Source organism: Cavia porcellus, unplaced genomic scaffold, assembly GCF_034190915.1.
Source record: "Cavia porcellus strain 051 isolate PalLab524CR breed Dunkin Hartley unplaced genomic scaffold, mCavPor4.1 scaffold_22, whole genome shotgun sequence".
In the NCBI taxonomy this organism is placed as follows: domain Eukaryota; kingdom Metazoa; phylum Chordata; class Mammalia; order Rodentia; family Caviidae; genus Cavia; species Cavia porcellus.
The window spans coordinates 47,846,889-47,873,470 of NW_026947505.1; positions in this window are offsets into that span (position 1 = coordinate 47,846,889).

The window sequence follows — 26,582 nt, forward strand, 5'->3', positions numbered from 1 at the left end:
TACTCCAGCTAAATAATTTTTAAAGCTATTTCTTTTTTTCTTGGCAGACCTTGAATCAGCAAGGAGAAAAAAACACACAGGAGGGATTGCATGCCTGGAACTCCCCAAAAGCCATCTTTGGATTTAGCCAATCCAGGCTTATGGAACAAATAAATTCAGCTTGCACATGGGACTGTTTTACTTGTCATTACCTAATCTACTCAGCAGACCTTTACAGTTGGTTTACTGTAAGCACTAGCACAAGACTCCCTGCTTCACATGAACTCAGAGCTAATTTCGTCCTCTTTGGCTGAGGTAGTCCTAGAGAAACTCTTCAGGTAAACAGCCTTTGCTGTCCTCACTTTATTTACCTTTCTTTCCTTCACCCTTTAAAATTACGAATATCATTACAATAGATACTAAAGATGTGGAGCCTGTCTCTGCTCTTCCTTCCACAGCTTCTGAAAGTCAGAACCTACTCACAGAAGCAGGCTACATCTGAGCCCGAGAAAAAGCTCAGATCGCCAGGATTCCTCAACTCAAAACTAAGATTCCTTTTTCTAACCTGCGGGAGTTCTTTCCCACTTCATTTCTTCAGGACAACACTAATTCTAAAAAGTCAATTAGTACTTTAGAAAGCAGAGTAACTTCTCAAACTTTTAAACAAGAGTAGTGGCCAACACCATTCTTACTTTGGCCAGATACTACTCTATTCATGCTACATGAATTAACTCACATTTCTTTCGCAATAAAGTTATAAAATAGGAACTTCTATCATGCTGCCTTTTGAAGATGAGGAAACTATCACAGAAACTTCAACAGTTTGCCTAAAGCTGCTTGGCTAAGTGAGAAGGCCAACCAGTTTCTCTTGTAGTCTCTAGTCTAGTGACAATAATAAGATTCACAGAAATTTCAGGAGTTGATCAGCCAGAGGTCATCTTCCAAATTTGGCTAACCCAAATAAAAAGACTACTTTGAGGAGAATTTTAAGCTATGTATAAGAGATTGACAATTTTATTTGGCAGGACACTAAAAAGTAAGAGGATCATCCTTCATGGATCAAAGTTAAACCAAGGATAGCTTTGTAGGAAAGTCACCCTTTAGTTTTCAAAGTCCTGTCTGATTCACCTGGTTCACCTGAGGGGCTTTTGTACAGTAGTAAATACATTTGTCCAACGCTAAGTTATGACCATGATGGGGATTCCTAAAGTCCAATCAGACCTCAGACAGCTGCTTCAGTCAGAAGCTAAGCTATTCTGAAGAAATGTGTTCCTTTGTCATTTTAAGAGTCAGTTGCCAATTATCAAGAATTTTCTGAGCTATAAGATCCTTCAAAAATGAGATATGTCATGCTAGCATAGGGCACTGATGATGAATGCTAGAATAAATTAAAACTGCTAGAGTTTTTGGTTTTCAGTTAAATATGTGCCTGTCCTCTAAAATCTGTGTATAATGTGTCAGAAACTGTCACTTGTGAGTTATACTAACTAGATCACCACAAGCAGGATGTGTGAACAGCTTCAACAGCATCCCTAGGCTTTCTGACATCCCCTGCCCAATCTCTCCAGTAATTGCAAGATCTGATTAGCTTATATTGTGACAGAACAGAAATAATGTGGCCCTCTTGTAAACCAGACCCTGCAGCTTCAAGTGCTTGGAATTAAAAAAAAAAAAAAAAAAAAACTTGTCCACCACAGCAATGTGGCAAGGACAAAGACAAATTAGTTCAGTTACTGTCACCAGATGCCACTCATTGATACATATTTTGAAAAAGGAATTTAATTTTGTGGCTATATTTTCAGATTATTCTCTTGCATCTCATACACAATTCTTTACTACCTATTTTCTTGATTTTAACTAATATCTAATATTCAACTTGAACTAAACAAGGTAGTAGGAACCCAAAATGTATCTCGGAGAGTATCTTGGTTACTTTTCTCTCATGGCTGAGACAAAATACCCGATATCCAAAATTAAGGAAGGAAAGGTTTATTTAGCTCACAGTTTGTGAAGATTTCAGTCCATACTTGGCTGACTCCAAGGCAGAGTGGCACATGGCAGAGGGCAAAAGTTCATTATGATGAAAAATAGCCAAATCAGCAAGAGTGGAGGGGAGGAGGGGAGAAGTTCTTTCTGTCCCTTACATTGTATGTAGACCACTCATCCTAGGGTGAGTGTAGTGCTCACACCTATAATTCCAGCACTGGACCCTGAATCAATCATAAACTCTACAAGTCTGCTCTCATGACTATGTGAGGCTTTGGGAGGATATCCAGACACAAACCAATACAGAGAGTTTGCTTCTTTGTTTTCTTTCTGTAAAATTCAGGCTTCTTTGCACCCAAGTGAAGCAACTTAGGATGTTATTTAAAATAGATATACCATGATATCACCTATAACAAGAACTTTCCCTGGATATTCTGTGGATATGTATTTTATGCTTTTATGGGAAAGTCAAAGTTTTTACCAGACTACCAATTCCACATGCACATTTCCTTTTAGTGTAGATCCTGACTCAAAAAACTGTATAAAAGAAGACAGAGGTCTGAGTAAGGATGCCTTACATGGGCTCGGGTTTATAGGAAGGAATGCACAGAGTAGATGAGCGGGATTTTAGTATTTCTTGAGAGCTGTTTTCCTTCCTTCCTCCTTTCCTTGATTCCTTTCTTCCTTCTTCCCATTCTTTCCTCTGTCTTTCCTTTTTCCTACCCCACTCACATTATCTATTATTATAGAAAAAGTAAAAGATTTGAAATTTGGGTGAAATTCTGACCTCATCATTTCTTACTTGCTAAGGTCTTTCCAATATGTAAAAATGGAAATGATGCCTCACAGGTTGTGAGAATTACATGAGGGAACATCTCTGAAACTGAAAGGAATCACCTGACGCATGATATACCCTCATGGCATACAGGCACTTGTACAGATAATGTGAGAAAACCTTTAATAAAATAAAGCCATTCAGAGATAAAAAGTGATTAGAATTAAATTAATAATGTCTATATCAGATTTTGAGTATAGTTGAAGTTAAGATCCAACTGGCCTTAGAGATTTGTAATAAGAAAAGCTTTAGATAATGAAGCCAAATAGCATACTTCATACATTTATTTCATCATGCTTCTCTAGGTAGTTGAAGTTTTGTGAAGGATATTCACTCACTTGGGTTAATTATACGCAAGATAATAATCAACATGAGACCATCTCCTCTTTTTCTAATGCAAGTTTCTAAGAGGCTGCAATGACAATATATTAGTATTTTAAAATGTATTATTTTTTCTTTTTTTATTAAAAAAAGATTAAAATAAAAAAAGATTTAAAAAAGATTAAAATAAAAGAGGACATAACAAAGCAGGTCAGAACAGAACAATTTAAGCAACATAGTGTTTCACCACCAGACAACCTGACATAACAGTAGCTACCATAATGTCTCTTTCCTTGAAATATTTGAGTATACCTTCATACACTATAGTATCAAACATAACAAGACAGTGTAAAACCATTCAAGAGAATGAAAGTTTTACAGGGTATTCAGAACCAACTAACAGAAAATGAACAATGGTTACTATATTATCTCCTTGTCCATAAAAAATTTTTAGACTATCACATATAATAAAATCTAATAAAATACAACATGATAAAACTGATGGAGACAGAAGAACAAAAGCTTGGCAAGACTTCAAAACAAGATGATATTAAATCAGCACTAGCTATTATAATATCTTGTTTTCCTCAAAATAGCTGTTCATACCATCACAAACAATAAAATAATGCTGAACATTTTTTCATGTATTTATTTGCCATTTGTATTTCTTCATCTGAGAAGTGTGTATTCATCTCAGATGCCCACTATTGGATTGGATCTTTGAATTTTGGGGGTCTGATTTTTTAAATTCTTTATATGATTTGGACAGAAGTCTTTTGTCTGAGGGAGAGTTCACTAAGATTTTTTTCGCAGGTTGTGGGTTTTCTTTTCAGTATGCTTGAGATTTCTTTTGATGTGCAGAAACTTTTTAGTAAGATATCATCCCAGTTATTGAATCTGGGAAGTATTTCCCATGTGGTTTGATTCTTGTTCATGAATTCTCTAGCTACCCCTATGTCTTCAAGGTTTTTACCCAATTTGTCTTCCAATAGATTTAGTGTTTCTGTTTTAATATTCAGATCTTTGATCCATTTAGATTTTAGTTTAGTACATATGATAGGCATGGATGGGTCTAGTTTTAGTTTTCAGCGTATGGAGAGCCAGTTTTTCCAACACCATTTATTAAAGAGACTGTCATTCTTCCAGTGAACATGTTTGGCCCCTTTATCAAAGATAAGGTGGTTAAGTGTGTTTTTAGTTGTAGTTGTACCTTCTAATCTATTCCATTGATCTTCGGCTCTGTTTTGATGCCAGTACCATGTTGATTTTACTACAGTTGCTTTGTAGTATAACTTCAAGTCAGGGATTATGATACCTCCTGCCTTGCCTTTGCTGTTTAGAGCTGTCTTTCCTATTCTAGGGCTCTTCTGGTTCAGGATGAATTTTAGGAGTGATTTCTCTAGATCTATGAGGTATTTGATGGTATTTTTATCGGAACTGCACTGAATCTGTTTAACAGTTTTGGGAGAATGGCCATTTTCACAATATTTATTCTTCCTATCCATGAGCAAGGGATGTCTTTCCGTTTTCTGAGATCCTCTTCAATTTCTTTTTCCAGTGTATTGTAATTTTCCCTATATAGATTTTTCACTTCTTTCATGAGACTAATTCCTAAATATTTCACTTTTTTGATTGCTAGTGTGAAAGATATGGCTTCTCTTATTTCTCTCTCGGTGATTTTGTTTTTAGTGCATAGGAATGCTATTGAATTTTGAGTATTGATTTTGTATCCAGCTACATTGCTGAATTTATTTAATATATTTAGGAGTCTTTCAATGGAGTTTTGGGGGTCTTCTATGTAGAGTATCATGTCATCTGAAAATAATTATAATTTAACTTCCACTTTTCATATCTTTCCCCTTTTATTTCTCTCTCTTGTCTAATTGCTCTGGCTAGTATTTCCAGTATTCTATTAAATAGGAGCAGTGATAAGGAACATCCTTGTCTTGTGCCTGATTTTAAGGTAAAGGCCTTCAGTTTTGGGGCATTTAGTGATACTGGCTGTTGGTTTGTCATAGATGGCCTTTATAGTATCGAGGTAAATACCATCTATTTCAATTTTCTGTAAGGTTCTTATCATGAATGAATGTTGGACCTTATCAAAAACTTTTTCTGCATCTATAGAAATGATCATGTGTTCTTACTTTTGACATGATATGGTGGATTACATTTATTGATTTACGTATGTTGAACCATCTTTCTGCTGTTGCATCTTTGTCTTTTCATTCTGTTTAATAGTCTGTGGTTTTTTCCTATGTGTATCTAAACTGTCTTTTAGTATTCTTTGCAAGGTTGGCTTGGTGATCATGAAGTTCTTCAGCAGTTCTTTGTCATGGAAGTATCTTATCTCCATCCATTTTGAAGGACAGTTTTTCAGGGTTCATCAGTCTAGGTTGGACATCGTTTTTCTTTAGGATCTGAAATACTTTACTCCATGCTATTCTTGACTTTATTATTTTTGATGAGAAGTCTGCTGTGATTCTGATAGGTTTTCCTTTATAGGTGACCTGTCTTTTCTCTTTAACAGCTTTAATATTCTGTTCTTATGTTGGATTTCTGGGAGGGTGATTATTATATGTCTGGGTGTAGTTTTATTTTGGTTATGGCTATTTGGAATTCTATATGCTTCACTAATCCTGATGTCAGTTTCCAATCTCATGTTTGGGAAATTTTCTGTGAATATCCTCTTGATATCATTTGTGTTGTTCCCTTCTTTTTTTTTATCCCTATCAATCTTATGTCGTTTTTGTTTTCATCATTTTGCAGCTGTTGAATTATTTCCTGATCCCTTGTTATTTTTAAAAGATCTTTCCTTTCCTGTTCACTAGCTGCAATCTCATCTTCAAGGTCTGAAATCCTATCTTCACTTTCATTGAGGCAGTTTTGACAACTTTCAATGGAATTTTTGATTTCTTGTATATCTCTTTGAATCTGGTTCATATATTCTGTTTGTTTCATATATTGTTTATTCAGGGATTCTATCTTTTTGTTTTGTTCCTCTAATTTTTTAACTGTGTCTTCTTTAGATATGTTCAGCATCTCTTTCATTTCTTTTATCATTTCGTCTTTTACGTGGGAGATTATTTCTAGTTTGAATTCCTTTAAAGGTTCCCAGAGTTGCTTCTTTATTTCAGTTGCTATTATTTCAGGTGTATGGCATATATTTTGTTGTATGTACATAGCTCCTAAGGTTTCTTGGTATAGACTGGAGGTTTGAGATTGTATTTTGTCTTTTGTTTTGTCATTTTCCTATATTTCTGTGTTTCAAGTGTTATTCCAAGGCTTCCCCTGAGCCTTTTGGAAATCTTCTTCTATGCCCTCGGATCCTGGGACTCTGGCCGTCCAATTCCCCAGACTGAGAGAGGGTCACTGGGGGTGGGGAAGGCATGCCCAAGACCTGTGGTGCCAGTCAACTGTGGCAGGAAGCTGTGAAGTTCCTTGGCCGGTGGGAGCAATGATCTTAAACTCCAAGGCTCGGGATGGTGCGAGGATACTCACCTCTGGCCACCCCATTTCCAGAACCAAGGGTGCAGGCAGGCCCAAGATTCCCAGAGCTGGCCAAGCATGGCAGGCCTAAGACCTGCGGAGCAGGTGGAGTGCAGCAGCCAGCCAGGAAGTTCCCTGACAGGAGGGGGTGATGATCCCAAACTCCCAAACTCCTGGGGGCTGGGGGTGGTGTGGAGACACTCACTTCCAGCTGCCCAGTCTCCAGAACTGAGGGCGCAGGCAGGACCAAGATCTCCAGAGCTGGCTGAGCATGGCAGGAAGCCAGGAAGTTGGTGCAGGCAGGCCCAAGACCCACCGAGCTAATCCAGTGTGGCAGGAAGCTGTGAAGAACCTTGGCTGGTGGGAGCAAGGATCTTAAACTCTCGTTCTTGGGATGGTGTGGGGACACTCACCTCTGGCTGCCCAGTTTCCAGAATTGAGGGTGCAGGCAGGCCTAGGATTTCCAGAGCTGGCCGAGCATGGCAGGAAGCCGGGAAGTTGATCAAAATGTATTATTTTTAATAATTTGTGTTATGAATAAATGGTACATTATCAGAAAGAAAATAGAGGAAGATGTAATAAGCTAAGGCAGTGAATAATTATCAGTATCAATTGAGCCCTTATCTTGGCTAGACAAAGTTCTAAATGTTTTTCCAGTGCAAATCCATCCCATCTCACACACTGCTGTATGTGTACTCTTACCATTTTAACTATAAGTCAAACACCCTTTTGTAAAGGGTCACAAAACCTAATTTCATCCCCATTTAATATTGGTTCTTAGTGCAATTTCTTAAATACATCTGTGTTTGCTTTTAAGGCTTCAGAGTCTCTTACAAGAACTTTCTTTTTTTTCCTCACAATCCATGGCTTCACCTAAACTTCAAAAACGACTTCTTAAATCTGAAGAAGATTTCATAATTCTCTTGGTTTATTCTGGTGGCAGATGGTAGAAGTTTGCAACAGTAGCCCAATGCCTTATGCCATATTATAATTGTGATTGTTCTCTTAAATCTCTGTAAGTATATGTTTTGCTGGTAACTACTAATAGAATTCAGTGATGAGGCATCACTCAAGACAGCCAATATTAAGTAAAAAAAAAAAAAGCGCCAATGTATTTTTTTCTTGTTCACTAGAAATCTAGCTTTTTAGAGCCCTGAAATATTACATATAAAATTTCAACTGTCATTAAACAAACATACCGGGAGGGAGCTTGGGCCGTATGAAGATGTCGCATGTTAATGCTTTAGTCAGTTGTTTAGCCAAAAGTAACTACCATGAGATTTAAGCTATATACAGTTTTAATTATTTTTATCTGCTGCTGCACATAAAAACACAAAAAGAAATAAATGAAATTAGTTTTATTTTTATCTAAAAATTGTATAAAAATCAAATACAGTAAGCATTTAAGTTATTAACAAGATAATTTAAATTATTTTATGCTGAATGTTTGAAATAATATGTGGGAAAGGAGGTGGGTTTTTTTGTTTTTGTTCTTTGTTTTTGTTGTTTATTGTTTGGTGCCAGGAATCAAACTCAAGGATTTGTTTAAAACTTAAACTTAGTACTTGATTCAATTCTGACGAGGCATACTTCAGGCACATCTTGGATACATGTGGGTAGTTCCTGCTGTATTGAAGAGATCAGCTCCAGAAAATTTTAGGTACCACTTATTCCCACACCCTGACCCCAGTCTTGGAGGTATCGCAGCTGAGTACTAAGGGATGTGGAGGCCTCTTCATTGTCCTGTTGCACAAGATGCAGGTTGTAAGCTGCTAATATGGGAGGGATAATATGGTTATACAGTAGAACCCAAAGAAGACTGGAAACATGATTTTGAGAACATATGTTCTGTCCTCTTCTCAGGCTTACCTATTTTAAAGAAAAGTTAAGAGACATGCTGTCCTGCAACCAATGCATAGATGCAGTGTTCCTCTGGTTCTGCCACACAGTTCATCTTTTCACTCCCAGTCTTATTTGTGGTCCTTCTGATGGTTTTGGGAGCACCAACCCCAGCCCAGATGGTATCAGACATCTCCAGTACCTTGCAGCACTTCTCAAAAAAACTGATGGGGCTGTGAAACAGTCTGGAGAAAAAGACCTATGCAGCCATTGACCGTATCAAACAATGTGATATTTTTAAAATAATGGAATGTCTATAAAAGTAATTTAGAGAGACAATCAAGAAAGTGACAGATTCAAAGCTTCCTACATGGAAGGCCACTTCCCAGGACCCAACCCAAGAACTTGCTCCATGATACTTCACATCCACCTCAACCTGCACCAATAAAGCCTGTATAAGAAAAAACCAAAGGTTCAAGCATAAAATCTTAGAGGCCCTTAGAAAAACTTGTAAAGAGCATTTATAAGAGGTATCAAAACTATGACCCCCTCTGACCTCCCAGTCTTCAGACAAGATTTTTGCCCATGAAATCCCCCCAAAACCTCCACATTCACTTTTCTAGAATAAACATCTTAAATTATTTCAGTTGTTCCTTGTAAGGTGTAGTTTTCAGAATTTTAACTAATAAATTTTCATGGATATTCACTTTATGACTTTATAAGTCTCAAATTTTGTGGTAGTTGGAATAGAATGTGTGCTCCAGATATGTACTGATCAAAGATCGTTTAAGTATAGATTTTTAATTATGTTTCTGTTCTGCTATGTATGTTATTTTCATGAAGGTAAGTGAGATTGCTGCTCCCCAAAGGCATTTTAATGAAGACACGCCTCCTTATTTCTAAACCTTAGTACCTTCGTATATGCAGGAAGAGCCCAAAACTTAAAATCAGAATGCCAATGTTGATTTCAATCAACAATTTATTAAAAGGACAGCTTCAGACGAGTTCTTTGTACTATTTGTGCCATGCTTTCTTCATTTATTAAAAAGTGATATTATAAGAGCATTACATTTTATGATAGACATTGAATATAATTATATGTGCAAATGATCCTTAATCTACAAAAAGCTACATCAACATAAGACTCATTATTATAGCAACTAAAAGGTAGGGCTAGTTGCTTGTTTCAACTAAATGTTATCTACTTGGTTTAAATTCACCATCACAGCTTGTGGAGAACTTTCTTTAAAATATTACTCACTCTGATTCAGTCATTAAACATTTTTTTTCGATGTAACGCATGGAATTGTCATTTCTTCTCAGTGTCTTAGAAACTTACAAAGTCACTAGGTTGTCTTTTAATTGCCTACAGATATATCAGACTCATTTAATCAAAAGGAGTGATTTGCTTCCAGAGTTAAGCTGCTGTTCTTTGTACCTGATGCTCCAGAACCCTGGGGCAGGCTACCATGTCAGCAGTAGCAATAGATCTAACTACATTTCAGGGACTGATACTAGGAAGCTGCATGTACAATTTCCTGTTCCACCCAAGAATCCCGGCAAAGGATGAGTCAAACAACCAGTTGGCAGAAAAAAAGAACTTTCTTAATTACTGTAGGTAGTGGCTCCTGAGGCTCTGAGCTCAGCTCAGGCTGATGCAGGACAATAGACCAATATGTGTCAATAACTTAATCAGAGAAGGGTGCCACTCACCTTAGCAAGACTTCCCATGGGCTTAGACAGAGGAATGGATTTAGCATGTCAGTCCTACTGAGTAAGTTCTCATGTGATCCTACTGAAAACAAATTTTAAAAAGCATCTTTTTCACTATCTTTCCAAGAATGATTTCTATTTTGATTTTAGAAAATAACATCTATATAAAATATAGAAACCTTAAATTTACTGTAAATGACATGGCAGAGAATGGCAAGGTATTTTTCATATATGATCTGACATATATTCTGGATATTGTTTTGTCTGAAGACCATTTATGCCTGGAGAGACCTTTTGCATAAAGTAAAATGACAGTAATTTTATAGAAGAGGATTGAACTTCTGAAGGTTACTCAAGACTCATGGCAAATTAACAGCAGCACAGTACGATTTCTTATATAATGAATTTCTTCCATAATTATGCAATTTATTAGTCAATCAGCTGAGAAAGTAAAAAATTCACAGAAATACACACATACTCAAATATTAATTAATTTGGAGTTTTAGAAGAACTAGGGCCAAGTTCACTTTTGTATGTGTGTGCGTGGTACTGAGGACTGAATTCAGGGTCTTCAGTATGTTAGGTAAGAACTCTACAACTGAGTTAAATCCCAAGTCCCAAATTCATTTCTAATTGAACCTAAGTATCTCTTCATAAATTAAGACTGGAGGAACTGATTTTGGGTTTTTTTAAGTTGCAGTCAATGAATCTCCCACCATTATGCACACCCACTCTTAGGTTCATATCTAAGATATCATGCTATATCTTAGAACAAAAATAAGAACTCTCATCCAACTTTCCGTTAAGTAGTGTTGAAAGCAGATTCACTATAGAAGAAGAGGTGTTAATCATGGAAGGTTTCCAAAAGAAATAAATCTTTAAGGTGCAAGAGTAATGGAAAAAGAGGGTGCTAAGTGAAATAAACAGCATCTATAAACACAGAAAGGCAGGCAATTGAATAGGGTAAAGACGATGGCATGCAAATAGGCATGCAAATTGGGTTTAGAGGGGCACAAGGATGCACAGGTGAACTGAGGCATGAAATGATGACCGCGGTCTTTTTCTTAATCTAAGTATTCCATCTAACAGAGCCACCTGTGCTTCTTTTTGCACAGAACAATTCAAACTGTGAAAGCATTGCTGGGTCATTTAATACTTGTAGTATCTTATACGACAGTTTCTAAAGTCAAATGCTTGTCTACCAAACATGGTTGCTAGTGGTGGTTGTTAGAACTGAGAATACACATTCCATTTTATGAAATAAGAGAGCAGAAATATTCAGACTTCCTTGAATTTTTCATCTAAATTCTATAAAATCGAAGCAAGTACATTTTTAAAAGTCACTCTGTCAGGAGCTGAATATGCCACGTACTTATTAGTAGTTAATGGTTTACCAAGCACATTCACAGGTAGTTTTTTTTTTTTAATTCTCTCATCAATCCTGTGAGTTATGTTATTGTCCACATCTCATAGATGAACAGAATTTTAGGCTTGAGAGCCTCGGTGAGTTGCTTGAGGTCACTCAGCTTGTGGATGTTGATTCCAGAGCTCAGATCTAGGTTCTGAGCCTGAGACAAGCAGTCTTTCCACTGTAAGATTCTAGCAAATAATGATGAGCATCTCCTTTGGGAAATCTCCTGTAACAATTTTATTGGCAAAAGAGATTTCAGTTTAGATTTCCTTTCATTTCCTACGTAACTACTATACAGAGTTAAACATTAGACCAGAGCGTCCTTCTCCATACAACACATTGTAGTCTCACTGATCATATGGGAAAATCTGTTAGAAAAATCAGGGCAATGGATCCATAAGATAGAAAAGTTTACGTACACAGGAGCTTGGAATTTCTATAATTCTTTAAACAAACTGAAATCACAACTTAAAATATTGGTTTTACTATAATGTACAGAGATTTTAACATTTGTCTTTCCTGGCAAACATTTCAGAAAAAGGAACAAAATGTTTGAATTTACCTTTTATTCAGCTTTCCTAGAATAGTTTATCTCACTTTAGATTTATCTTCAGAAATTTTTCTGTCATGTATAGTTTTATGTTGTTACATTTAATGAGGAAAAATATGTTTTTTAAATTTTAAAACGAAAAAAGGATAAAAGCCATGATGTGGAATTTCAAAACAAAATAATAGGACACTTGTTAATATACTGAGTATTGTTATGTTCAAGGTAGTTGTTCAGATTACAAGATATAGGCGTGAAACAAATGATCTAACAATGAAAGCACAAATTGATCCTTTTGATGAGCTAGCATAGTTTTTAAAGTGTTCGTCACTGCTTCATATTTTAAGTGCTTTAGTCTTAGTTTTACTTTAATACATTGGCCATATTTTAAATTGTGTGCTAATCCATTCTTCCCACTGCTGTATCAAGAGTTTTCTTGTGGTTTTTACTTTATTTACTTTATGTAAGATGTATTTTGCTTTGTTTATCCATATCCTTGTTTGAGTTTTAGTGTGCATGTGTTCTTTCTGATGCAGGTTTTTTTTTTTTTTTGCTCATTATTTACTCTTTTTTCTCTTTTGAAATTTACTAATGTCATTTTCAAATAGGTTTATTAAAACAAATTTGTTTAAATTCCACCTGACGAGTGAGTCCTGTCACTTACGTAACCTGCTCGGTGACTAAGCTTGCTTCCTTATATGCTTTCCTCAGAACCAGTTCAGTCAAGAGTTCATTTTGCTTCAAATAATCAAGTGTGATAAGACAAAATCTTGGCAGGAAAAGAAGATGGTCATTGTGTAATTCTTAAAACAGTAAATAATTCCTAAAACTGTATCGCTGACAATGTAAAAAGTCCTGTTGATGCTATTAATAAATTTGACAGGTTGACATTTGATTGACTCTACTCTTTAAAATAGTGCAGTGTTAATTCAGTCCTAGAAACTGAGATTCTCTAGTTGAATCTGGCGATAAAATACCGAAAATTCTATTTTATTTTATTAATTCTCAATCTGAAATTAAAAATAACTTAAAAAAGAGCTGGAATTTAGATCTCTGCTGTACTTGCTTAGCATGCAGTGAGACTGTGGGTTCATTTTCCAGTATCACAAAAGAATAATATGTAGGAAGATGGGTATATATATATATATATATACAGATAGATGATAGATAAAAAGATAAAAAAGGATTCTAAATCACACAGTTTCTCTCGGGAAATATGCTATGAAGACAAAACTTTTACACAGAACCTGATTAGTTAATGTTCATAATGTCTTGCATCTTGAGAGCATATCAGGCTTACAAATATTGCTTGAATGCTGACAGAAGCCTTTAAAGGTTTTCAGAGAGGATATATACTATTATATATACTATTAATTCCAGTTTTGAGTGAAGAGAAGTGGAAATTAGACAATTTGAACCACTCATTGGAGGACAGACAGTGAATTAGAGTAAGATCTAGGCCTCCTAATTATTTCTCCCTGTAATTTTCACTATTTGGGTTGAACTGTTTTAAAATTTCTAGTATTAGAATATTTTTATAACAATAAAAAGAGTTTTATATATTCTCTCAAATGCATTTCCTCAGTGAACCTTAGTTATTGTTAATTTGGGTTTTGAGGGTAATACAGTGAGGTACAGTAGAACAAAATATGTTTGAATTTTAAATTTCTCCTGATTAGTTTGAAAAGGTTTGACTTAATTTAGCATGATTTTTCTCCTCTTTGAAGCAGCATCTCAATTAACTTCAGTAATTCTTAAAATTGAGAAGTAAATATTTTTATGAATAAGATCTGAATGTTTACAAAATTAGCACAGGATTTTAACCACACAGTAATAAACAGTGAAATGTTTTAATGATATTCCACCAGAAACAGATTTCACACTTTTGACATGTTTCTGACTTAACCATCCCCACTGTGTGCATCTGTCCTTTCTAAGTAGCAAAGAACTGTGCTGCTTCAGGAAATGTCATTGAAGTAATCCCATCACCACTTCCAGATGGCATCCAGTTGAAATATCATTATGAGAAAGCAAGAGCATCAATTTGTGGTGATCATTTATGATCAAAATAGTTCACGTTATGCTAAAAAAAATCCAAAATATGTAAGCTTAAGGGATGGTGATGGAAAAGATACATCATCTTATGTTACACATTGAGATATTTAAATACAGTACCTAGTCTGCATTTGGATTGTCTTGAAGACAGTTTATTTCTTTTTGTATCTGAGATTGTATATTCACTGGAATTTATCATATAGGAAAGTTTTGTAGTAATTAGAATAGAAAGCTAGTAACTCAAATGTAAAGGAACTGAAAATGATTCTACTTCAGAAAACTTGTTCCAATTCACTCCAGAAACAAAACTTAATCTAAACTGTGATGCTCCGACCCAATCAGGAAGGAGAGTGTTATGGCTTTTTATTGCTTTAGTGTCTCTCAAGCAGGTGCCTATGTCCTAATTCAGCTGCCATCTCTGGCTTCAGAAAGCAGCTTTAATAATACATGGCCTCCATGGGACAGCAGCAGAGTTCTTCTACTTTAATCATTTATTTAGTGTGTCAGGCTCCAGACCCACAGGATTCACAAACCCTCTGCACTCAATGCCAGAACGATATCTGTATTTGTAAACAATATGTTCCAGGAAGCTCGATATACCTGCCACCAATAAAGCACCACTCAGTACCTCAGAAGTTGGTGACTCAGTGATATTTGTTCTTTCTGTTTCATTACTGTTTATGTAGGGCCATTTTCTCAAGGAAAATTAAAGCCTAAAATAAGACTCAGTTTTACCAATACTACATTGATGAAAACTACAGTATTGATTCCCATTTGCCTCATGATTCACTGGAGAATCTGCCATACTTGCCTTTCTGGAAACTCTAATTTTGTAATTTTTTAAACTTCATTTTTATTTTAAATAGAAAAAAATAACAATATAACGGAGTTTCAAAACAGGTTAGTAGGAAGCTACAATAATTAATACATCATGTTGTTGTCTTCGTAATAGTACTCAGAATACAAGAACTAGACAAGATATCTTGTCCAAACAATATTAGTAGAAATCGTTCAGTTAACTAAGGGAAACTAGTTGCATAACTATCTTAACTACCTTGTCTGTAACTACATTTTTGCTATTTCCCTGACTCCTTTCCCCTTTCCCTATCACAGTTTGTCTTTTCTTTTGGAATCTTGGAAACAACCCAAACGCCCATAAATCAAAGAATGCGTAAAGAAGATGTGGCTTCTTTATATAGTGGAGTACTTCTCAACCATCAAGAAAGATACACTTGAGACTTTTGTAGGTAAATGGATGCAACCTGAGATCATACCCATAAATGAAATAAATTAGATCCACATGTGTAAACATATTATTTCAGTAGTGTGAGAAACTGAACAAGGAAATACTACCCCAAATGTACAATAGATATTCAAAAGAAAAGACAAACTATGTGAGGGGAAAGAGGAAAGGAAGGGGAAAAGGAAAGAATTATATATGATAGCTAAGATAGTTATACAGCTAGTTTCTCTTAATTCATTGAAAGATGACACTGGAAACTTTTCTATGTATCTATTTGCCATTTGTATTTCTTCATCTGAGAAGTGTGTATTCATCTCAGATGTCCATTTTTTAATTGGGTCATTTAATTTGGAGGTCTGATTTTTTTCAATTCTTTGTATGTTCCAGAAATAAGTCCTTTGTGTGAGGGACAAGTGGCTGTAATTTTTTCCCACTCTGTGGCTTGTCTTTTCACTCTGTTGGCAATTTCATTTGTTGTGCAAGAGCTTTTTAATAAATTGAGATCCCATTTGTTGATTTTTTGTAATATTTCCCTTGCAGTCTGGGTTTTGTTCATCAAGTCTCTGCCTGTAACTATGTCTTCAAGATTTCTACCTACTTTTCTTCCAGTAAATTTAGTATTTCTATTTTAATATTTAGATCATTGATCTATTTTGACTTTAGTTTTTTGCATGATGATAGACACGGGTCTATTTTTAGTCTTTGGCATGTGGAAAACCAGTTTTTCCAGCACCGCTTATTAAAAAAGATTATCTTTCTTCCAGTGAACTTGATTGGCTCCTTTGCCAAAGATAAAGTGACTGCTTGTGTTTGGGGTTGTGTCTGCAACTTGTATTTTATTCCATTGATCCCCCAGCTCGTTTTTTGTCAATATCATGCTGATTTTATCACAGGAACTTTGTATTATGATTTCAGGTCTGAGATTTCGATAACCCCCTCAATTTGTCATTGTTGCCCAAAATTGCATTTGCTGTTCTAGATCTCTTCTGGTTCCACCTGAATTTTAGGAATGTTTTCTCTAGTTCTGTGAGGTATGCTAATGATATTTCAATTGAGATTGCTTTAAATCTGTATAAAGATTTTGGGAGTTGGGACATTTTCACTAGGTTGGTTCTTCCAATCCATAAGTAAGGAATATCTTCCTGTTTTCTGATATCTTGTTGGATCTCTTTTTTCATAATACTGTAATCTTTTACTTCCTTTGTTAGATTGTTTCCAATTTTGGGCTGGGGATTTAGCTCAGCGGCATAAGCGCCTGCCTGCAAGTGCAAGGTCCTGAGTTCAATCCCCAGTACTGCTAGTGCTGATTTAATATCAACTTGTTTTGACATCCTATCAAGCTGTTGTTCTTCTGTCTCCATCGGTTTTATCATGTTGTATCTTATTGGATTTTATTATATGAGATTGTAAATAAAAAATTTTATAGGCAAAGAAATAATATAGAAATCATTGTTCATTTTCTTTTAGCTGGTTCTAAATACCCTGTAATACTTTCATTCTCTTGAATGGTTTCGCACTGTCTTGATATGTTTGATGCTATAGTAGATGAAGTTATACTCAAATATTTCAAGGAAAGAGACACTGTGGTGACTACTATTATTTCAGGTTATCTGGTGGTAAAACAATATTGTTGCTTAAATTGTTCTGTTCTGACCTGTGTTGTTATGTTATTATGTCCTCTTTTATCCAATCTCCCTTTTTTAAAACATTATTTTTATTATTTTTTTTAATTAAGGGAAAAATAAATTTAAAAATAGCAGGATATATTATAGTAATTTTTTTGTTTTCCTATTAACCTGATTTGAACCCCTGTATTACTCTCACCATCTTGTATTGACTGATTTTACCATTGACTCCTTAAAGGAGAGTGTTTTGCATGCTTTCCATTTAGCGCTTCAACCTGTTTCTTAAATCTCATGTGAAATAGGGAGGGAAAAAGCAAGAATGGAACATAAAGTGGACATCTGTCATAGAACATTATTACAAAATGTAGATTCAGAAGCCAGACTACCAAGTTGATATCTCTGCAATCCTGACAGAAGTTTTTAGTTCCATCTGTATAATGGCAATAATAGTAGTAACAATATTAGCTACCTTGCAGTTACTATGAATGTTAAATAAAATAATGGCCATGTAAATGCTAGTAACAGTAATTGGTACTTGTTAAGAACCCTGTTGATCACTCTTTTCTTTTGTTTCTCCATCATCCCATCTTCCCTTCCATGCCCATTTCCTAGACCTTCCATGGTGCTGTTTGTGGAAGTTCTATTTTTCCACTATGGGAAACTGAGGGGACTTACCTATCTATCTACCCATCTATCTATGGCAGCTGAACACATATGATCTAGTCTAGGACAATCAAAGTTAATATGGTACAAAGATGCTGGAGTTACTAGATTTTATTCACGGCCAAGTTGCCAAGTGAGAGATTTTACACAATTCTCTACCACCACTCCTACCATCTCAAGATGATTGTGTACCTATTCTTTTAGTTAGGGTTTACAAGGGAAAAGATTTAATACACGACACATAATTTATAGGATTATTTTATAATATTCAATTAAAGAGTCAAATGCAAAAGAGTGTGAATGAACTGACTATACATTAGAGATCCAAAGAATCCAGTTGAGGGCCTGGATCCCACAGCAGTGTCCTTCACCAGTCCAGCTGAAGGCTTAGAGCCCACAGAAGCATCCTCTAAAAGTTCAGTTGGAGTCCTAGAGCCCACCACAATGTCTCATGAAACTCTGTACCGAGGATCTGCACTAAGAAGGCCCAAAGACTGCAGTGTAAGCTGGAAAGTCTGCACCACCAGGGTGAAAGATCTGTGCCAGCAGACTGATGGATCTGCACCAGAGTCAGGAAGTAAAATTCAAGGTAATGACCAAAGCTTCCTCAAAAAGAACTATAGCCATGCTCAGCACAGTGAGGGCCCAAACTTCTTAAACAATGAGAACAATTGAGTTCATATCAGGAAAGCCAGTGTGCTTATATTCTCCAAGAGAATCAACAGCACACCATCTTCACCTCCAGTTTTCTTTCTTATACCACTAGCAACAGTCCTCAGCTGGGCCATCCACAGCCAGTACCACACCAATTCAGGTCAACTAAGTGTTACAGATTGACCACTAGTTAATCCATCACACCTACAGGTATTTTCCAAGCTTAGTATCAAGCTTCCCATTGATACTGTGAGGCCCTAATCTTGTCCAATTCATTACCATTAGCTTTAAATACCTGCAATGAGTTTAGTTGCACACAATTTGTTCCTAATGAATGCCATCTTGAATCCTCCCACTAACTCTTTCCAGAGCCTACTGCTTCCCTATAATATGCTGTCTGAGATGGATGGATTGAAGAGTCACAGCTAATCATACCACAGAGTCACCCAGTCTCACTTGGTTTGTGTCCTAGTATGCTATATAGTATGTCTTCCTTTCACTGAGGACACTTACACCAAACTTATCTTCATCCAAGAAGCAGAAATACAGCTCCTTCAAACCTTAAGATTCTTATCATGTTTGGTTAGGACATCAAAGGTAGCATTGATCACATTTTATTTTGAATCAAATTATCAGAATATGTACCCATTTCCCCTCTGGGTTGTTAGCACATACAAAGAAGGAATTGTACTTTATTCAGTTTTAAATTAGTGTTACATATATATTTCATTTATTAATATGATCCCTTTTAAAAATTAAGATATTGATATAGGATTTACTCAATAACCCTACAGAAAGAATTCAGATGACTGGCCCTTCTTCTTCATTGTGGAACTCAGCAATTGAACAAACATCAACCACACAGTAGGACTCTAAGACACACACTACGGACAGTTGAGACCAGTGGGATTGAAAGGCAAATATTAGCCAAAGAGGTAAAAATGACAACACAAAATAGCAAAATGCAATCTCAAACATTCAGTCCATTAGGAACAAGTACAAAAAGATATCAAAATAGAGAACATTATAAGTCACACAGCTGAAATGTCTGAAGATAGTAAGTGAAATAAAGAAATAAATCCAGGCTATAGAGTAAATCAGATTAGAAATAATCTCTCATGTGAAGAAACAAATGACAACCTCTACCTCAGAATAGGTAGAGGAGACATAGATAAAAAAAATACAGGAGCACAGGAAAATGATAGAAACCTTGAATGAACAATATAGCAAAGAAGTAGAATGCATGAAACAAATTAAAAGAGTTATCCAAGTAAGAATTCTATTGAAAGCTAGCAAAACCATTTGAATGAAGCTGAGTACAAAATTTCAGACCTTGAGAACAGGATTGCAGCTAGCAATCATGAAAGGATAGAACTTTTAAAAATAACAAAGCAGCATGATATGACAATTCAGCAGCTTCAAGATGATGCAAAAAAGAAACAATATATGGATAATAGGCATCAATAAAGATGCAGGGGAAAGCCTGTTAGAATCATGGCAGACTTTTCAGCACAAACCCTCAAGTTATGATGAGCTTGGAGTGAAATGTTTTAAGCCTGGAAAGAATAACTTTCAACCCAGATTGATGTACGCAGAAAAACTTTCTTTCAAATTTAATGGAGAAACAAGATACTTCCATGACAAAGAACTGAAGAAATTCATGCCCACTAAACCAACCCTAGAAAGAGTACTGAAAGACATACTTGAGAGAGATAAAAATGACCAAAATTTCCAGAACAACAACAGAAAGAAACCACCAGTCAGAGCAAGCAATTAAACAAGAGGGAAAATCAGAAAGCCAAACAACAGAAACATAACACAACAAAGTTGAGCCAGTACATATGACCTGAATTCACCTATCAAAAGAAATAGGTTGACAGAATGGATCAAGAAACATGATCCCACAATATGCTGTATACAAGAAACATATCTGACCCAAAAGGAAACTCATAGATTAAAAGTCAAAGGATGGAAAACAGTATTCCATGAACAAGAGCCCAGAAAAAAAGCAGAGATGAGTATTCTATTTGCAGACAATGTGAACTTCAAACATAAAATGATTAAAAGAGATAAAGAAGGTCACTACATACTTGCTAGTGGAAACATTCAAGAGGAAGAACTAACAATTATAAATATATATGCACCAAATACAGGAATACCCAACTATGTGAGACAAACAGTAATGGGCACAAAAAACTAAATAGGCATGGACACAGTTGTAGTAGGGAACCTGAATACTCCATCATCACAAAGAAGTAGATCAACTAGACAGAAAATTAGCAAAGAAATAATAAAACTGACTCATACCTGTCATCAAGTGGACTTAATAGATGTTTACAGAGTGTTCCACCCAACTATATGAGAATATATCTTCTTCTCAGCTGCACATGGGACATTCTGCAAAATAGACCATGTACTAACCCATAAAATATTCTTAAGTAAATGCAAAGGGATTGAAATTATCCCATGCATATTATCTGAACATAGTGCCATGAAATTGAAAATTAATGTTAAAAGAAATTATAAAACCTGCATAAATACATGGAAGTTAAATAAAAACTTCTCGAACAATTAATGAGTTACAGGTGAAATTAAAGAAATTAAGCATTACCTACAACTCAATGAAAATGCAGATACAACATATCAAAACCTGTGGGATGCAATGAAAGCAGTCCTGAGAGGGAAATATATAGCAATGTGTTATCACACTAGGAAAACAGAATAAGTCCAAATAAGCAACCTAATGTTACACCTCGGAAAACAGAATAAGTCCAAATAAGCAACCTAATGTTACACCTCAAGCTTCTAGAAAAATAAGAGCAAGACAAGCCCAAAGCTCATAGAAGAAAGGAAATTGTAAAGATCACAGCAGAGATTAATGTAATTGAGACTAAAAAAATACAAAGAATTAATGAATCAAAGAGCTGGTTATTTGAAAAAATAAACAAAGTTGATAAACCTCTGACCAGCCTTATCAAGAAAAAGGAAAAAAACCTCAAACTCATGCAACAAGGACTTAAAAGGGACATATTACTACAGATCCCATGGAAATTCAGAAGATCATTGATATATACTTTGAAAATCTTTACTCACATAGGATAAAAAAACAAAAAGGAAATGGACAGACTTCTAGAAACATGAATTATCAAAGCTGATAATTCATGTATATCAAGAAGATATAACAATTTTGAATAACTAAATATCAGCTACTAAAATTGAAAATGTCATTTAAAACTTCCCAACAAAGAAAAACACAACTCTGTTGGATTCACAGCTGAATTCCATAAGAAATTCAAAGAAGATTTAATACCAAAACTCCTTAAATGCTACAATGAAGTTGAAATGGAAGCAATTCTCTCTAACTCATTCCTTGAGGAAAGTATTACTTTGATACCAAAACCAGAGAAAGACTCAACCAAAAAGGAGAACTATAGACCAATATTCTTGGTGAACATCGATGCAAAAATCCTCAATAAAATACTGGCAAATAGAATGCAGTAAATCATCAAGAAGATTATACATCATGATCCAGTTGGATGCATCCCGGTAATACAGGGATGATTAACATGTACAAATCAATAAATGTAACATAACACATCAACTGAGCCAAGACAAAAAAAAAACCACATAATCATCTCTATAGATGCAGAAAATGCTTTGATAAAGTCCAATACTTGTTCATGATTTAAAAAAAAAAACTTACAGAAACTGGGAAGAGATGGTATCTACCTCAATCTGAAAAAAGCCACCTATGACAAACTTACAGCCAAAATTATTCTAAGTGGACAGAAACTGAAAGCTTGAACTCTAAAATCAAGAATAAGACAAGGATGTCCACTATCACCATTCCTATTCAATATAGTTCTGGAAGCATTAACCAGAGCAATCACACAAAAGAGAGAAATAAAAGGAATAAAGATAGGAAAGGAAGAAGTTAAATTATCATTATTTGTAGATGACATGATACTCTACATAGAAGATCCCAAAAGTCTCCATTAAAGCCTACTAAAAGTTAATAAGTACATTCAGCACTGTAGCTGGATACAAAATTAATGTTCAAAAATCAAGAACATTACTGTACACAAACAACAAACTCACTGAGAGAAATTATAGAAATGACACCTTTCACAAAAGTATCCAAAACAATGAAAAACTTAGCAATCAACCTAACAAAGAATGTAAAAGACGTATCCATTGAAAACTATAGTACTCTAAATATTGAGGAAATTGAAGAGGATGTCAGAAAATAGAGATTTCCTTGCTCTTGGTAAGGAACCAACATTGTGAAAATGGCCATACTCCCAAAATGTATACAGATTTAATGCAATCTTGATCAAAATACCATTAACATGCCATACAGATCTAGAGCAAACATTCCTAAAATTCATTTAGAAACAGAAAAGATCTAGAATAGCAAAGGCAACCGTGAGCAACAAAGGCAAGGCAGGAGGCCTCATGTTACCTGACTTGAAGTTATACTACAGAGCTACAGTGACAAAATCAGCATAATATTGACAAATAAATAGACCTGAGAATCAATGGAACAGATTAGAAGCTACAGATGCAACTACAATGACAGTTAGCCACCTTATTTTGACAAATGGACTAAATGTGTTCACTGGATGAAAGATAGCCTCTTTAATAAATGGTGCTGGAAAAATTGCCTTTCCATATTCTGAAGACTGAAACTAGACCATGTTTATCACCGTACACTAAACTAAAGTCAAAATGGATCAAAAATTTAAATATCAAAGTAGAAACACGAAATCTACTAGAAGACAAGGTAGGTGGAAATCTTGAAGACATAGGAGTAGGCAAAGAATTCATGCACAAAATGCAAACTGCATGGGAAGTATTTCAAAGAATCAACAACTGGGATCTCTTCATACTGAAAAGTTTTTGTACTTCAGAAGAAATCATCCGCAGAATGAAGAGAAACCCACAGAATGAGAAAGAATTTTAGCCAGCTGTCCTTCAGACAAGGGACTTGTATCTAGATAATATGAAGAACTGAAAAACATCAGTTTTGGGGGGGCCAAATTCAAAGACCCAATCAAAAAATGGGCATTAGAAATGAACAAACATTTTTCAGATGAGAAAACACAAATGAAAAATAAATACATGAAGACAAGTTCACCATAACTGGTCATTCAATAAATGCAGATTGTCCAAAGTGGAGATTCCATCTCACTCCAGAAAGAATGGCTGCCATCAAGAAATCAACTGACAACAAATGTTGGCAAGGCTGTGAGGAAAACGGAATGCTTCTTCACTGCTGGTGGGAGTGTAGCTCGGTGCAACTACTGTGGAAATCAGTGGGAGATTACTCAAAATTCCAAGATTGGAAGTTCTATTCAATCTAGCTATTCTCTTTCTGCATATATTCCCAGAAAATGTCTTGTAACAGTGATATATGTTCACTCATGGTTATAGTAACACAGTCTGTAATATCTAAATCTGGGAAACAACCTTCATTCCCATCAACTGCAGAATGGATGAAACAATGTGATATTTTTATACAATGGAATATTACTCAGCTATAAGAAAGGATGATCTCGAGTCTTTTATAGGTAAACAGAGGCAATTTGAGACCATACTTATAAGTGAAGTAAATCAAATTCACTTTTATAAATATTATATGATCTGCCTGGTATAAAAATAATAAAAATAATAGACAATGAATAATCAGATTAAAAAATATACAATAGATAATGAAAGGGAAAGAAAGCGATAAAAGGGAAAAAACAACTGGGATACAAGAAAGGTTAAAAGGGAGAAAGGAAAAGATTGTATGTATGTAAACAGAAATAAAGCCATGTATGCATATGTATGCAAAATAGATAACTACACTATCAACCTCTATCAGTTCATCAAAAAGAACGGTTTGTGCTGTCATTGTTTGATTATTTTTGTGCCTAGATCTTGTAACCTGAACAACACTTCTAAGATAACAATATGCATTATATTAACTAGTGTTAATTTCCTACTGTTTTTTGAAATTCTGTATCATATCTTTCTTGTCCTGTTTTGCTTTTTAAAATAATAAAAATCAAGACATTACAAATAAATCTAAAACCCATTTTGACAACTGTCTTTAGTTCTGATTCTTTTCACTCTTTGAAACTAAACAGAATCACTAGGTTGGAGTAGGGTTAGCACCTATGGGTGCCAAACTGTCACCAAACAACCTGTATCTAATGCAAATAGACTCCTGATTCTGTTTGGTGGGAAAATCTAGCTTAGAGGATGTTTTTGCAAGGTTATTTGTTATGCATCTGATGCATATATAGAAAATATATATCCTGTGTTTGTGTGTATTGTGCTTTATTTCCAATAGAGAATGTGTAATTTTATATTGTTATAACTCTAATATTATTAGAAAATTCCTTTTCACAAAAGGATCTACCTTGTTCTTTACAAATGATTGATGATTCCCCATTGCATGGATATTTCAGTTTGTTTTGTCAGACTCACATTGACAGATGTAGCATGTCATTTCTGAATTTTCACTATTGTAGATAATGTTTCTGTGAACATTTTGGTAAATTCAAGTATACTCTATGAGGGATGAAATACTGGCTTTCTCATTTATTTTGTACCCTCTCACTTTTTATAGCACACTTTCTGTTTTAATAAACTCAGTAGATATTTTTAAGATGACTCTCAGGATCCCCCTATACCATGTAGTTTCTGTTTCCAAGTGGAAATCCATTGCAGAGACCAAGTAACCTGAGATCTGTATCGCTGCCTATGCTTAGAACAGAAATATTTCCTCACTTCCAAAGGGCTAAGTTTTTTCCTTGGGAGATGCAATCAGATTCTAGATTGTTCAATATTGCTAAAAGACTTTTGACAAAAAATTTTAAATTATCCCCAAAGAAATATAACTTTCATAAAAGTAGTTCGAGCCATATGTCTTTACAGCACCCAAAGTTATCACTGTTTTCTTTTCCACAGACCTAATGCTACCCATTCATGGGTGAGAAAATTACTGATGGCTCCATCATTAAATGATTTTTATGTAATGCCCATCTGCCCCACAGCTTCAATACACATCATACAGCTTGATGCGCTCACAACAGAGGTACATTAATAGCTCACACTGAAGAATGAATTGTTTCTCACGGGAAATACAGTTAATTTCACTGACCCACCCCCTGTGTCACAATTCAATGCATCACCCTGGATGAGGAAGCAGAACCATAGAGAGGAAACCACAAAAAAGAAAAATCAATGCAAAGTTCTGTGATCCAAAGCTAAGGTCATTTTTAATGGAATAAAAAGGCACTCCGGGGTTGTAGTTATTATACCACAATCACATGCCAGTGTGTCCTCAGATTGTAATTAGAGCACAATAAAACACATCCTGGGATATTTTCTTTAAGTGGCACTGGAATCTAAGGTAGGTATGAAAAGAACTATTTGTCAAGTACTAAGATTTTTAAAAAGATGCAAAGTGTCACACTAATGGAAACATGTATTTTGTTTTTCCTATTATCATTTTTAATTTACTTTGTACCTATCTCAGTTAATTAAAGCATCTGTCTTCTAAATAATAGTGGCCTTAATGAGCTCATTACTGTGGTGTTTCAGACAGTTAGGAATCATCAGACCATTTCCTATCCTAGAGGTTGTACAGTGTGATTGAAAGACTTTATGGTGAAGGATCAATCACATCTTGCATTTCATGAGAGGGGAGCAAAGGAGTGTGGAGGAGAAGTGTTGCCTTACTGAAGGTGCAGGGGAGAAATATGTGCAAAACATCTACCAATTCAGGCCCTGGTGGTTTCCTAGTTCTACTAGGTACATCCTTCAGTGTGCATCTTTTCTCCAAATTGACTTCTTTCTTTGTATCCAAAAGTAGTAAAGTAGTCTGAATTTATTACAACTATCATAAAGAATAACCAAGTTTCTTTTTGTACTCTGGAGTCTTCTTCATAAGTATGGATTTCTGAAGTTGTGTGTTCACCTTACATTTAAAGTTATTTGTTTCTGTTCATATGTCCTGAGCTAAATGTAATTGAGAGTAAAAGTTGAATAGCTTTCACAGAAAGATACCCCTGGTAATTTACTTATCTTACTTGGATGTTTCCTAGTAAGCTTATTTCTGAGATATATGGCTGTCTGAAAAGTTCCTATTGATCCAGACTACAAAATTCTCAGAAATCACATACCCTGTTCCTTAATGGGAATTGTGATTCTACTCAGGCTTGGAGGACTAAGAT